This window comes from Coenobita brevimanus, chromosome 75 (genome assembly GCF_032717465.1).
Source record: "Coenobita brevimanus isolate Jiangsu-jjx chromosome 75, ASM3271746v2, whole genome shotgun sequence".
Classification (NCBI taxonomy): Eukaryota; Metazoa; Arthropoda; class Malacostraca; order Decapoda; family Coenobitidae; genus Coenobita; species Coenobita brevimanus.
In genome coordinates this window covers 14740983-14756248 of record NC_137028.1, presented here as the reverse complement: position 1 = coordinate 14756248, position 15266 = coordinate 14740983, and the positions used below count along the sequence as shown (strand labels likewise).

The 15266-nt window shown below is 44.2% G+C and overlaps 1 protein-coding gene across 3 annotated transcripts in view; it reads left to right on the top strand.

Annotated features, from left to right (window-relative positions):
• Nucleotides 1–2382: 2382 nt before the first annotated feature.
• Nucleotides 2383–15266, top strand: part of LOC145408045 (glycine receptor subunit alpha-4-like) — a 346130-nt gene continuing 333246 nt past the window's right edge. For 2 of the 3 annotated variants that reach the window (XM_080278844.1, XM_080278842.1), the window contains exon 1: nt 5292–5356. The gene's annotated coding sequence lies outside the window, so the exon portion shown is untranslated. Of the gene's footprint in view, nt 2672–5291; nt 5357–15266 lie in introns of those variants that run through there. The other variant, XM_080278843.1, reaches the window with a different exon arrangement.

Here is a 15266-nt window from a genome sequence, read left to right as displayed (position 1 = left end):
GAGGGATGGACGGAGGGTGAAGTAGGTGAAGAGTAGGGGTAGGGATAAGGATGGATGGGCGGTGTGTGTGTGTGTGTGTGTGTGTGTGTGTGTGTGTGTGTGTGTGTGTGTGTGTGTGTGTGTGTGTGTGTGTGTGTGTGTGTGTGTGTGAGAGAGAGAGAGAGAGAGAGAGAGAGAGAGAGAGAGAGAGCCGGTGGGTGGGGGGGGTCAGTGCACCTAAACTCTGAGAATATGATTTCGTATGAGAAGTAACGTGATCTTTCAAAGGAAGATCACGAGGAAAATGGCATGGATAGATACTGAGAAATACTGAAGAACTGAGATGCATGTTTTTTCCGGTAGGGGAATAGTTAGGTGGAAAATTTAGTGACGATTAGGGGGATTGAGGGAGCGAGTTTTTGCGGCATAAAAAGCAATCAAGTTCTTTCTGTCCAAATAAAAAAAAATAATAAATGAAACGTCTGGTTTTGTATTACCTCAATTTACGAATATATTAATGATCCGAGTTGTTTATATTGGAAGGTATCTCATCTGATCCGTAGAAGCCGGTTGCAGAACAGGGTCATACTCAGCCCTAATGATGAGGTGGTAGGATGGTGGGCGCATCAGGACGTGGTGTGGCAAGGAATAAAGTGGTAGGAATGGTGGGGGAGTCATTGTGGTTGTGTGGCACTGGAGTACGTAATAGTGGGGGTGGTAGGAGGGGGTTTGGTAGGGGGAGGATAGTAGGGAGGAAGTGGAGCCAGTGAAGTGGTGTTACAAGGAGTAAGATGGCAGGGTGAGCAAGGGAGTGAGGTTAGTGTAGTGACAGGGGGTGGCAAAGGGATGTTTGGTCTATGTGATGTGGCAGGGGTATGGTAGGGAGTATGAGATCAGTGTGGTTGTGTGGTATGATGTGGCAGGGGGTGGCAGGGAGGGTGTGAGATCAGTGTGGCGGCGTGTCATGGTGTGGAAGGGGGTGATGGGGCATAGTGTGGCAATGAAGGATCCGAGGTTATTGTGGTGTTGTAGCGTGGCGTGGCAGAGGGTAGCAGGGAAGGGGATGGTCAGCGGGCGGCTTGTGATGTCAGTGTGAGGTTGCTGTGTGGTGTGGCAGGGGTAGTGAGGTGTGAGGTCAGTCGTGTGACGTGGAAGGAATGGGGATGGTTCGGGGGAGAAGGATGTGTGACCATTGTGGTGGTGATGTGATGCAGCAGGAAGAGCCAAAGGTGGAAGATCAGCGTGGTGGTGTGGCAGGGCAGTAGGTGGCAGAGGCTGTGAGGTCAGGTATGGTATGGCTTGGCAGGGTAGGGGAAGTGTCAAGTCACTGCGGTGGGATAGGAGGGTAGGGTTGGCAGGGTGGTGTAATGTCAGTGTGGTGGTGTGCAGTTGTGTGATAGGGGTGACAGGGATTGGCAGGAGTGTGGTGGTGTGGTGTGGTGTGGTGTGGTGCGGCAGGAGTGTGCTGGTGTGGTGTGGTGCGGCAGGAGAGTCAGAGGGTGTGATGTGGTGGTGTGGTGTGGAGTTAAAGCAGGTGGCAGCAGTGTGATGGTTTGATGTGATGTGGTAGTAGAGATGTGAAGTCAGTGTGGCTGTGAGGCGTGGCAGGGCATCGGGTTAGAGGGTGTCAGGGGCCAAGAGGTGTGAGGTCAATGTGGTGGTGTGGTGGGGGGCGGCAGGTTAGTGTGGCAGCGACTGTGGTAGTGTCAACACGTGGTGGCTCTCACTCTCACGCTCTCTCTCGCACGCCACGCTCACTCACTCGCTCACTCTCTCTTTCCCTTTCTCTTTCGGTCAGGTAACGCGCCCCAGTCCCTCACTTGGTTACGTCAGGCTCTTACCAATGGCCACGTCGAGGAAGGCATGGCTACATCTTTGGTCATCACCTGGCCAGTTGTCTTGTCATCTGACCATCTAGAGCATTCGTGGACAATTTGAGAAAAGCTTGACCAGTCCTATAACTTGGCCACATCCCGGGTCCCACCAACTGGCCAACAAGAGAAAGATTTGACCACTTGCTAAATCTACCCAGAAGGCTACATAGAATTACTTACAGGAACCGCTTACGTAACTAGTGCAACTTTATGTGAAGTGCAAGTGAGGTGCATCTTAACAAAACTAGTTCCTTAACTTGTTTAGTGACTCATATTTCAAACAATATTATTTATATGAAATAACCACATCTTTTGTGGAACTTAATGTGAGATAAAAGTGAGGTGACACGCGACATAAATAATACTGAAACTTTATCAGAGAGAAAAAATGTTAACATAATCACTTAAAAGGACTTATTATATCATTTGCACAACTTTATGTGACACATAGTTAAGTGGGGAGCTGCTAAGCCAGACTAACATACGAACACTTATTGATAAATGAGTAACTTATCATAAAATTTTCCTGAAACAACTCCAGACTCCCCGTTTACAAAACTAAGTTCAAGACAACCATCAGAGGATAAGATTGGACCGGACGGCACAGAGGAAGAAGGAGTGGCAGGCGTGCGAAAAGTTTCCCGGAGAAAGTTTTAACCCCGTCATGGCAAGAGTTGTGCCCACAAGCTGCGTATAAACTTGTGGCGGAGGCGAGAATAAAAATAAGAGAGATGTCGTCCTACTGAAGGGGTTAATGGGGACTGCCTGGTACCGCCCGGAGCTGAATAAAATCGTCTGACGGTGGCAAGAATTATAAAGTAAGTACGTTATTGTTTTTAAAACCTTCATTGACAGAGTTCTGCCCCTGTGCTGAATCTAATCCTGTGGGGGTAGAGATAATAAAATAAGAGAGACGTCATTGTACGGTAGGAGTTGAGGGAGATTGTCTGAATTTCTAGTAAGCTAAATAAATCGTCCAAGAGTAGCTGGAATATACGAAGAAAGACGTCATGGGAGTCACAACGAGAGGTCTCCCCTAAGCTGTAAATAGACGTTCGGGGGTAGGAAGAACCAAGGCACCATCACGGCGAAAAGGTTCATGGAGATTGTTCCTAATCCCTGCATGAAGCTGAATGAAATCGTCCTGTGGTAGCTACAGTAAAATTTAAAGACACATCACAGCACCACTGTCTCTATCCTTTTTATAGCGCGAAGTCCCCCTTAAGCTATATAAACTCGTCTGCACTAGCAAAGAATAAACAGAGGCCCCATCGCGCTACAGGAGGCAAGGATGCAATTGTCCAGCGAAACCCCTCAGAAGCTGCCCAAAGTGTTGTAGCCTCATCCAGACTGACACCAGTGACCCATATACTGGTGTACGTGATGAAGGCAGCGGCATGTGGATGACCTTTTGTGGCTGACATTAAGCAGTCCTCAGCGCCATCTGTGCTGGGACACGTAGTAGTAGTGCTTGGTGGAGGAGTGAAGGTGACAGTGGAAGATTTGCAGTGGCAGAAGCCCGACTACTAGGGAACCCGAGATGATGATTTGAACGAGAGACCAGAACTAAACAAGACTGAAATACTCAGGGATTTGAAGTAGATTAGGTGAATTATTTGAGGATTTGGACAAGGGTATGAAATGTGTTGGTGATTTGAACAAAAGAACCGTAAATATTTGCAGATCTGAAAGCAAGTAGCTGTCTAGCAGAAAGTGGTGAGAGAGGCAGTGTTAGTGAAAGAATTCGCGAGATTGGAAGTCATCAAGGGAGACTTGGTCTAGAGAAATGGCTATTATTTGAGGATTTGAACAAAAGAAATGTGGAATATTTGAAGCTATGAACAGGGGAAGATGAAATACTTGAAGATCTGAATAGGAGAAGGTGAAAGACAGTGAATAAAAGTGGAGATTTGAACATGCTGTAACTTTGAATACGAAAAGGTGAGGATCAGGAGTAGTAGTGGAAGATCTGAGGGAAAAAGGAAACATCATAAAGGAGGAAATGGAATGATTACTGTGAGGAAGTGGACTATTTAAAAGTCTGAAAAGAAAAAGAAAGTGGAAGACCCGAAAGTGACTTTGAGATGATGTGGCAACAGAAGGAAGTGGTGGGACTCTTGAATGAATGATTATAATTTGAGACCTTACTATCAACACGTGAAAGACAGATAATAAAAGTGGAAGATATTATATAAAAGAGGGAGATAACAGGAAACACTGGCGGATGTGAGATGGCTGAGAGTGAAGGTAACACTAGCAGTAGAAAATTTTGGTACTCCTGAAGAACGATACCTGAAGAAAGAGTAAATATGACACACCTGTTTGAAAAGAGCTGCCAGTGTGAGTTACAGTAGAAAACAACGGTATTACTGAAGAAATACAGTTGAAGAAAGAGCTTACCTATAGAAGCGGGTCTTAAGCACCCGTCTGAGGAGAGCTGGAAGTAGGAGTGACAGGATAAAACAACGGTACTCCTGAAGATACATATTCTGGCAGGAACAATTTAACATCAACAGGAGAAAATTCTGTGTGACTGTACGTAAAGGTGAAAGATTTGAAGCAACTGGCGGTAAGAGTGGCAGGAGAAAATAATAGTACGGTACAGTACGAAGAAATACACCCCTCGGATAACTTTGCCAGCGGTTGCAATTTATCGTCAGTAGAAGGCGCTAGCATGTGCAATGATGTAAACGGGGACAATTTGAATTAACTGTTGGAAAAGTACTAGTAATAACGACAGTACCGTATATAGTGGTGCTACTGAAGAGGTTTTGCCAGCTCAAGAAAGAGGATACAGCAGCCCGCAGAAAGATTTAGAGTTCATGAGAGTAACAACAACCCGAAGACGTTGTTACAGATTTAAGAGAATAACAGTGGCTTTGTAGGGAAACTGTTTTATCTCAAGAAAGAGTAACATCGAACGTCTGACGATACTCTCCAAGGAAGTAGATAAAGCTAAGGGATGTGAAAAGTAACAATAAAAAAAAAAACAATAGCACAAGGAAGAAATAATAACCTGAAAAGAAAGTTACCCCTTAAAAGAGTAATAATGACCTCCTGAAAGAAACTGTGAACTCCTGAAGAAAAAAGTTACAGCCTGAGAAATAGAGCAGGGCTGAGCTTAAGTGTTGGTGTCTGGGAAGGAAAATGGTGGAACATCTTAGGGAACAAGGACACGGAGACTAAAAACCTGCAACCACCTCCTTGGACGAGAGAGAAAAAGACTTAAGGCAGTACGAAAAGAAGTGGATCAAACAGGGAGCGCGATGAAAAGTGAGACAGGGCGGTGAAGAGGACGATGATAAAGGGAGGAAGAGGAATGATACGAGGAACTGATAAGTCGTAAATGTAAAAGTGAGACAATAAATGAAGAAAATAGGAAAAGTCGAAGGAGACATAATCAAGCAGTAAAAGAGAGGAAAGAAGAAGAAAAAAAGAAAAGAAGAAGAAGAAGAGGAAGAGGAAGAAGAAGAGGCTGATAAAAATTGGGACTTCCATCAGAGGTTAGAGATCTCAAGTGGGTCCTTGTGTTGCCCCTCCCTCCTCCATTACTGCGTTTCTCTCTCTCTCTCTCTCTCTCTCTCTCTCTCTCTCTCTCTCTCTCTCTCTCATTTTTCAGTTCACATCGTCTGGCTTCTTCATAATTATTCTCCCCTCCTCAATAATCTTCTCCTTTTATCCGTAATCTTTCATTCCTTTTTCATTCTCCTTTTTTCTTTTTCCTTCACATTTCTTAGGGCTTCGTTTACAATATTTCTTTCATCTTTGTCTTTATTTCATCTCTCCCTCTCTCTCTCTCTCTCTCTCTCTCTCTCTCTCTCTCTCTCTCTCTCTCTCTCTCTCTCTCGTTTTCACCACCAATTCTATTTATTCTTTTCAGTTTCCTTTTCCCATTGCTTCGTTTACTCTGCCTTTCTCTCTTTCTCACATTTTAATTTCAGTTCTGCTTTTTTCTCTTACTCTGTCAATCCCTCGATTCCTTTCTTCACTCCCCCACTTCCTCGCTTTCTTCCTTCACTCTCACATTCTTTTCTCACTCTTACTCTCATTTTCCTTATCCACCCACTTCCTCATCTCACTTCCTTTACTCACTTTCTCACCCTCACTTCCTTCACTCACTCACTTTCTCACTCTCACTTTCTTCTTTCACTCGCTTGCTTTCTTTCCTCACTCTCACTTTCTTACGCCACTCTAACTTTTTCTTCTTTCCTCCCTCCATCATTCTCTCACTTTTCCCCATCATTCTCTCACTTTTTCACTTTTTTCCCTTCATTTACTTCCCTCATTGTCACACTGCCTCTTACTTTTTTTCCTCACTCACGTTTTCACTCACTTTCTTCCTCCACTCCCTCACTTTCACCTTCGTCCCTCACTCTCAGTCCTAGTTTCTTCTCTCACTCACTCACTTTCTTCTTTCATTCTCACTTCCCTACCTCACTTTAATTTCTTCCTTCGCTGTCTCACTCTCCTCCACCCTCTCATGCTGTCATTTTCTTTCCTCACTGTCTCACTTTCTTTCCACACTCTTATTTTCTTCCTTCATTCTCTCATGCACTGTCTTCCATCGCTCTCTCGCCCTGTAACTCCCTCTTTCATCTCTTACTCTCACTTTATTTACTTCTATTCTCACTTATTTACTCCTAATCTCACTTTTCTCACTCTCAGTTCTTCCCCACTCTCACCTTATCCCCTCACTTTACTTTCTTCTTTCATCCTTTCCGCTCTCCCTTCCAGCCTCTCTCCTTCTCTCACTTTCATTCTCTCACTCTCATTGTCCCTTCACTTTCTCACTTTCTTCTTTACTCGCGCCCCTCCCTCACCAACTCTCTCATTCTCTTCCTCACCCTCTCACTCTCTTCTTTAACCCTCTCACATTTTTCTCTCACTCACTCTCAGATTTTTTCTTCACTCTCTTTTTTCACTCTTTCTTTCGTGACTGACTCTTTTTCCTCACTCACTCTCTTCCCTCACTCTTGCCTTTCATTAACTCTCACTTTCATCCCTTACTTTTTCCCTAACTCACTTTCTTCCTTCACTGTTGCTTATTTCTCATACTCATTCTTTTCTCTCACTCTCACTTTCTCCTTTTATTCACTCACCTTCCCCACTCATTTTCTTCCATCACCTGTTCTTCTCCCTCACCTTCATTCTCTTCTCTAATTCACTGTTTTTCCCCTCACTCTCACTTTTCTCCCTCACTCTCACTTTCCTCCCTCCCTTCCTCACCCTCTTACCTGGTACCACCTCCCTATTTCGATTTGCCTTCCTTAGCCTGGTTCATCTCTCTCCATCTATGCTTTCCTTTCATCCTCTCAGAGTCGCATCACCAACCTGCTCCTTACCCCCAACACACACACACACACACACACACACACACACACACACACACACACACACACACACACGTGTATTTAACCAGCCAAACCAAACACAACTGATAATTATACGATTCCTCAGAGTTTCCAACCTTGGCGCCCTTCAGCCCTCACTCCAAACAGCATCAAAGGCTGTGACACTAGTGATGAGATAGCGTGTCTGTGACGTGCTGTGGCTTGGTTTGGATTGGTTTGGAAGGGTTTAGTTTGGTGGCTTTGGTGTGGCTTGATTTGGTTTGGTGTGGCCTGGCTGGCTTGGTCTGGTTTGGCCTAGTTTCAAATGGGTTGGTTTGGTTTGGCGCTTGGTGTTACACTTTTTATTTTGTTTGCTTTTTCCGAGAACCCCTCCTTACGTGCTGGCCGGGCAGGGCTCGTCTCCCAGCACAGTCGTGGGTTCTGTCAGGCGCGCAACATTTATGAAGACTGTTGGGCAAAACTTTCGGGAACTTGGCATCTGGATGTAGGTGATGGGTTTCCCAGCCCCATCCTGTTTGAATGGGCGTCCAGGTGGTGCACAGGACACACGAGTCCGTTGAATTACCAGCAAGGCTATCCTTCGGGTCGGTGCTTGAAACTTCTAAACCTCTCGGAGCACGACCTACTGCCTTTGTCGCCACGAGTCCTGGGGCGACGGGAGTTGGGCTAGCTGCATTTTTTGAGGTGAGGCGACCTGGTCTTGGCTGGATCAGCAGGGATGGTTACAGATGCTACTGGTCTGGTTGTGACAAAGGTGCTAATCTTAGGGGTGTTGCTGTCGCAATTTTTACTTGCATTGTCTCTTCTGTCGACAGGGTTTCTGCAGTTTATGTATGTAATAAGGCTGAAGGACATTTCAACCTTCATCCTTCTTATTACAGATTACAGTGTGTTTCACCTGAGGTGAATGATTGGACTCGAAGAGAAAGAGAAAGAGGTGTTCTACACCAAACATGACTCAGTTGTCGAACACCGCTCTGCAAGGGTGACTTACGTACAATTACAGGCACTGACAATTAAGTCTTTGAGGAATCTTTAGGCCCCCATGGTTCTGGATTAAGAAATAATCAACAGTTCTTTCCTTCTGGATGTCCTATAATCTCGTAAGATGAGAACTGCAGCATCCTGGTTTCAGTGGCCTGATCATCATTGCTAGACTTCGTATCCCAGTTTGGGAGAGGCTACTTAGGAGATTCATTATATCCTTGTAAGTACTAAATGGAAGATTCTTCAGAACTGTAGGGTTTTCAGGAGTGCAGATCACTAACTGCTTGCTGCTACTTTGATGCTGAAGATCAAAACTGAAATAACTCCAAGATGCCATGTAAAATAGCTCCATCTTGAGAAACTCAGGAATGAGAAGTGCAATCATGAGTATGAAGTGGCAGTGTCCAATCGATATGAGGTGCTCTGTGCTGTTGAGGACCCTGTTGACTGGCGGGATAGCTTTAACCTGTGGAGTGCGCAATTAGCCACCCCAGGTGCCACCCAGTGTGAAAAACAAGTGACAAAGAGAGAGAGAGAGAGAGACCTTTTTCTTTACGTTTTGTATCATGGCACTGACAGATGTACATGCTAGGCACTGGAGAATAACAAATACCAGCCTGCGTCTGGATGTAGAAACATGATTAAGTCTGTGAATTTGAGTAGGTAAAATGTTATCAGACGACATCGTCAGATGAGGGCGACGTGTCATCAACCTCCATGGCGGGTGTCAGGGTGATACTGGACACTGCTGGATGGCGGTGTGACGAAAGGGGGCTCCTGCTACGAGATGGTAACACATGTTTTCTCGATTGTGGTGGGAAACTTTGAACTGAAGTTGTCAGGAGCATCGACTGAGCTGTTCCTGATACGGGTTAAGCATGTTACTTTGTCAGTAATTGCTGAACATGTTGGATATTCACTGAGGTTAGGAGCGAGTAGGTCTCGTCAGGGGCATTAACTACAACTAAAGAAAGTCATGCTGCAAAACTGATTGGAGTACAGACTTCGTCTTGGTGAGCAAGAATTCTGCTGAGAGGGGACAAGGAGTGACATATCAGGGAATCGCCGAGGAGGCTGAAGGTTGCCTTCATGCAACTGACTGATCTGCTTATCGAGCTCTGAAGAAACCCTCCTCTAAGCCCGCCTTCTGGATTAATTGTGTTCAAACAGAACAGAAGATGAACTTCTCGTATCAGAGGCGGATGAATATATGGCTCGTTGGACTGAGTACTTTAAAGAGCTGAACACAGCACAGCTCCCAGTGGAGAGCTTCTGTTTGCTTATGTACAACCATTGGCTGATATCCAGTCGACGATGCTTTGCCTTCTCTAGACGAAATCTGGAAAGGCAATGACTAGGCTGAACAGTGGTCGGGCGACTGGTGTTTGTGACATCCCCACGGAACTGATCAAGGTTGGGGGTGAAGTCGTTCTCCTGGGTTACTATGCAGTCAGGGAGGCAATTTGATGGACTAGTGTCATTCCTTTTGACTGAATAAGGGTTTGATTATCCCTGTCTGGAAAGAGAAAGGAACAGCAACACATACCGAAGTGTTACTGTGCTCAGTGTACCAGGCAAGGTTTTTACTGTCGTGCTTTTGGTCCGAATCCGACGCCAACTGCTGAAGTTTCAGAGGTCTGAGCAATCTGGATTCACACCCAAGAAGTTTACAATTAACCATATCCTTGGACTTTGAGTTCCCGTACAAAGCCGTCGTGAGTTTCGACAGTGACTTTTAGCAGCCTGTGTCAGTCTCAACATGGCGTTTGATTAAGCACACTGGGAAGCACTGGGAAAACTGAGTGACGTTACTCCATGGGCCCCAGCATGGATTATCCGGCTTTATGGCTTGGCTGTGCTGCGACACTGGGAGTGCTGTAAAGTGTGAAGATGTGTGAAGGGGAAACATCAGACTTCTTTTCACTAAGCTCTGGAATGAGACAAGGATGCGTCCTTGCTCCCTAGCATTTCAGATATGTGCATGAATTGGGAGCTGGGTTGGGTTGTGAGTCGCTGGCGCTGTGGAGTATTACCTAACAGTTATACCATTACTGAATCTGACACTGCTGATGACACAGTTATGCTAGTGGGGTCACTGCAGGCACTACTGATTGTTCTCAAAGCACTTCAAGGGGAGTCAAAGCCACTAGAAACGCAGAAGTCTCGGAGCTGTTAAATTCTCTTGTTAAGGTGGTCCATATGAATGGTGGGTCAGATGACGTTTCTCATCGCACTGGCATGACTTAAGGTGTTTTGGACTCATTCGGCTCAAGTATCTGGTGTTTTCGTTACTTGTACAGAAGGACGAAGACCGCATCTTTCATTGGTGCTCCCTGTCTAAGTGAATGGCTGTGAAACATGAACACTAAACAGTGTTTTCGAACGACGAATTAATTCATCTAGTAATAAATGACTGCGGTTGATTAGATATCACTGGCGTGACAAAATGCATAATGAACAACTGTTCCATGGGACTAAGTCAAGGCCTGTTACCTGCATAAAATCAAAGTCAACTCCAGCTATATGAATATATGACACGTCTCCTTGTAGCTGATCCGGCTCATAGGACTGCACAGTATCTGGAGGGACAACCCAGACTGGGGCACACCAAGAGGAAGGTAGCAATACTAATGGCCGGACTATCGTTCTTAAACTAATGGCTGGACAATCATTCTTACTGAGTTACTTATGATGGGTAAACTTGGTTCCTGAAGATCTGTACGGCGGAACTCATGGGTGGAGTCGGGAGGGTGAGCAAGGCTATGCGCCGCCTCAGTGTCTACCCGATTTGAATGAGCGAGTGAATAAGTGGGTTTGGTTTGGTGTGGTTTGGCTTGATCTGGTGTGGGTTGATCTGATTTGATGTGGTTGTACATAGCTTAATTTAATTCATTTTTTTGTGTAGTTTGGTGTGGTTTGATGTGGGATGGTGGCAGGCTTGGAGTAATTACACTGGTTTGGGTCACTTACAATTACAAATATAATTACTTCGCCTGTTACTCGATCACAATTACAGTTACAAGGAAGAAGAAAATGCTAATTACAATTACAATTAATCAATCTTAATATTTCCAGATTATACTTACAATTGCAGCAAAGTTAGTGTTCAGTTACACATTTCAGTTACTTTTTTTCCATGAGGTCACGTGTCACGTCTCATGTAACAAGTTTACTTTATGGCATAATCTCTCTCTCTCTCTCTCTCTCTCTCTCTCTCTCTCTCTCTCTCTCTCTCTCTCTCATTTCAGTATATCAAAGTAATATTTGTATGATGTACTTATAATCATTATGTTTCTAAACAGTCAATTACAATTACAAATACAATTACTTTGTGAATTTAAAGCTCAATTACAATTACTGCTAAATAATAATAATTAATTACAACTACAACCACATTTACTCAAATAATGTGTAATAATTTACTTGTAATAAAATTGCAATTACAATTACTCCAAGCCTGATTGGTACATATGATGTGGTTTGATATATTTTGACACTTAAGACAGGGTTTAGTCTGGCTTGTAGTGGCCAGCTGTGGTTAGGACAGTAGAGAAAGAATTTAACTCATTCACTTAAAAGAGGCATCGGTATATCTTTAACCGAACAGAAGAAAAATTTATTGTGTGCTTGAATAAAAATCAGAAGCCACATCTCATTTTCTGGCCACGTCTCATTACCATTTATCTTGTGCCTTCCTGTCGCTGCTTTACCTTGACTGTGGTTTTCCTCTCACATGACATCTCAATTTTCCTTTCCTCTTCTCCCCGTCTTTCCTCCCGTTACTCCCTTCTCTTTCCTCACCTCCCTGTGCTCTCCTTGATCACTGGCCTTTGTATGCCACCTGTGCCTCTCAATTAAATACGCGGTGCTTTGTGTGCCGTGGGTTGAGGTGCGGTGCTTAGCCTTCCCCCACGCACATCTCCCTACCTGAACACAGAAATATCAGGCCTAACCCACTCACACCTGTGGGCTTCCGTACACCTGAAGATCATCTGGCACGGGTCAATATAAAGTCGTGAGGATGAATGAGAGTTTGAGTGGGGTATCTATCTATCTACCGTATAAGTTTATGTATGTATCTATCTGTCTACGTATCTGCCTGCCTGCCTGTCCGTCTGTCTATTTACCTATCTATCCATCTATCGACTTATCTATCTATCTATCTATTTATCATGTAGGTTATTAGGAAAAAGAGGACCACACGTGAAAAAAAAAAAATCATACTGTACCAAATGTTCCGGATATAACATTTTCTTCATCACCAGTATGTTCCAACAACACAAAGACTTAATTACATAATGCTCCAAGTGGTTATTCTTGAAGTCCATTAATTATCATATATTAAAAGATAAAGTTTAATCGTTAATCACATAAAGACATAATTAACCAAAACATCTCTCTCTCTCTCTCTCTGCATTTTCCTCCCCCTGTCAGCCACTTAGTGAAGGATGGGGGTGACTTACGATTAGCCCGATAATTAGTGAAAAGAGAGAGAGAGAGAGAGAGAGAGAGAGGGGGGGGGAATTAAGACGATAACAAGGATGGAAGGAGGTGAACTGATGGAAAGAAATTAGGAGAGAAAAGGAGGGTGAGAAGGAAGAAGACAGGGAGGAATGAATGAATGAATGAAGGAGGAAATGAATGAATGAATGAAGGAAGGAAGGAAGGAAGAGAGGAGGAAATGAATGAATGAATGAGTGAATGAATGAAGGAGGGACATGAGTGGAACAAGAATGGAAAGGATGGAGATGGAGGAAAGGAAGGGGGGAGAAAAAAGGAGATAGGGAAAAATGGAAAGGGAGACAGATATTTGTGAGATGAGGGAAAGGGAAAGGGAGGGAAGGAAGAGGAAGAAGAAAGGAGAAGAGATGGAAGAGGGGATGGGAAAATGAGAGAGAAGGAAAGGGAGGAGAGAAGTAGAGATACATACTTAGGGTTGGATGAAGGCAGATGGAAAGGGAAAGAAAAATAAAAGGAAGGAAGAAGGGAGGATAAAGAGGGAGTAAACAGACACCGAAGGAAGAGTAAGAAAAATTGAAGGAGTGTTTAATATTGAAGTAAGAAAAGAGCAAAAAATATGGAGAAAGAAGGGAGGAGGAAGACAGAAGCGAAAAGGAAGAAAGGAGGGAATGAAAGAGAGGGAGAAAAAAGAAGAAAAGCAGAGGGAATGGGTGGGAAGGACGATAGGGAAGGAGAGGCATACGTGGCGGTAAGGAAGAGGGATATAAGACAATGGAGGAAGCAACAGAGGGAGGGAAAAGAGGAAGGAAAAAGGGAAGAGATGGTGATGGATGGGGAGGTAGGGAAAGGAGAGAGGGGAGAGAGAAAGGAAAAAGGGAAGAACGAAGAAAGAAGGGGAGGCAGGGAAGGGAGAGAGGGAAGAAAGGAAGGAAACAGAAGAAGGAAGGGGAGGTAGGAAATGGAAAGAGTGAAGAGATGAAGGACAAGGAGAAGGAAGGGGACGCAGGGAAAGGAGAGTGCGAAGGAGAGGCATATTTATAAGGAAGGAGGGTGTGAGAATCTGTAACTTTTGCCATAATGAATAAATGGGCACATAGTAGTTTAGTCCCCCCAGGCGTCAATGCTGTCTACACCCTTATTTCGAAGGAGGGGAGATGGGGAGAAGAGAGGAAAAAGTTATTCCATGCCTTCCCTCCCTGAATCGTTCTTACCCGCTATCCCTTCTTCCTTCTTTCCATCTTTCATTCTTTCTTCTCTCCATCCTTCCTCCCCTCCTTTCTTAATTCCTTCTTTCCTTCCTGCATTCATTCTCTTTTTTCTTCTTCCCTTCTTCCTTTTTTCTTTTTCCCTTCCTTCCTTCCTTCTTTTTCTTTGCTTTCCTTTTTCCCCTTCCTTCCTTCCTTACTCTCTGCCCATCCTTCCTTCCTTCCAAGCATCCTTTTTCCTTCCTTCATTTATTCACTTCTTTCATACCTTTTCCTTTTCTTTTCACACTTTCTTCCTTTCCTCCTTCCCTCTCATTTTTCTTGCTGTTCCTTCCCTTTTGTCCCCCCTTCTTCCTTCCTTCATTTCCACCTTCCATCCTCCTTCCTTTCCTTTTCTTTCCCTCCTTTCGTCCGAGGAAACGAGGAAACAGGGGAGGGAGAGAAGAACAGAGAGGAAATGGAGAGAGGAGAAAAGAAAGGAAGGGAAGGAAGCAGTGAGAAGTAGGGCGGGAGTTAGGAAGGGAGAGAAGAGGAAGGAAGGGAGGGGGGAAGAGAAAGGGAGGAAGGGAAGGGGAGTTAGAGAAGTAAGAAGGGAAGGAATGAGGAATGAGGGGGGAATAAGGAGGAAAGAAAAAGGGAGGGAGGGAGGGAGGGAGGGAGGGAGGAAGGAAGGAAGGAAGGAAGGAAGGAAGGAAAGATGGACGGACGGACGGAAGGAAGGAAGGAAAGATGGAAGGAAGGAAGGAAGGAAAGAAGGAAGGAAGGAGGGAGGGAGGGAGGGGGCAAGTGATGGAAGATGAAGAAAGCAGGGAGTACAAAAGAGTTCAAAGGGGTTCAAAAGGAAGGAAACAGCAATAAGGGGGAGTATGATGAGGTTGCATATGTTGGAAAAAAATATATATATATATATATATATATATATATATATATATATATATATATATATAAATAGAGAGAGAGAGAGAGATAGGAGATAGGCTACCATCACAACACACAAAAGGGTGGTGACTTGTTTATATAGGGTCAGGGTGATGGAGGCATTGAGAAAGAGAGAGAGAGAGAGAGAGACTGAATAAGTAAGACGGAGGGAGGGAGGGGAGATATATTTAGGAAGGACTGAGGTGGAGAGACGCTTAAGAATGAGACAAAGAGAGATGCGAAGGAAGATGAAGAAAGGGAGGGAGGGAGGGGGAGGGGAGAGGAATTTTGAAAAGACGGAGGGAGAAAAGAGGAAGAAGAAGGAATGGGAGGGAGGGAAAAGTGTAGCAATAATAATAATGGTGATAATAATAATAATAATATAACAGTGATAACAATCGTAATGATAATGATAATGATGATGATGATGATGATGATGATAATAATAATAATAACAATAATAATAATAATAATAATAATAATAATAATAA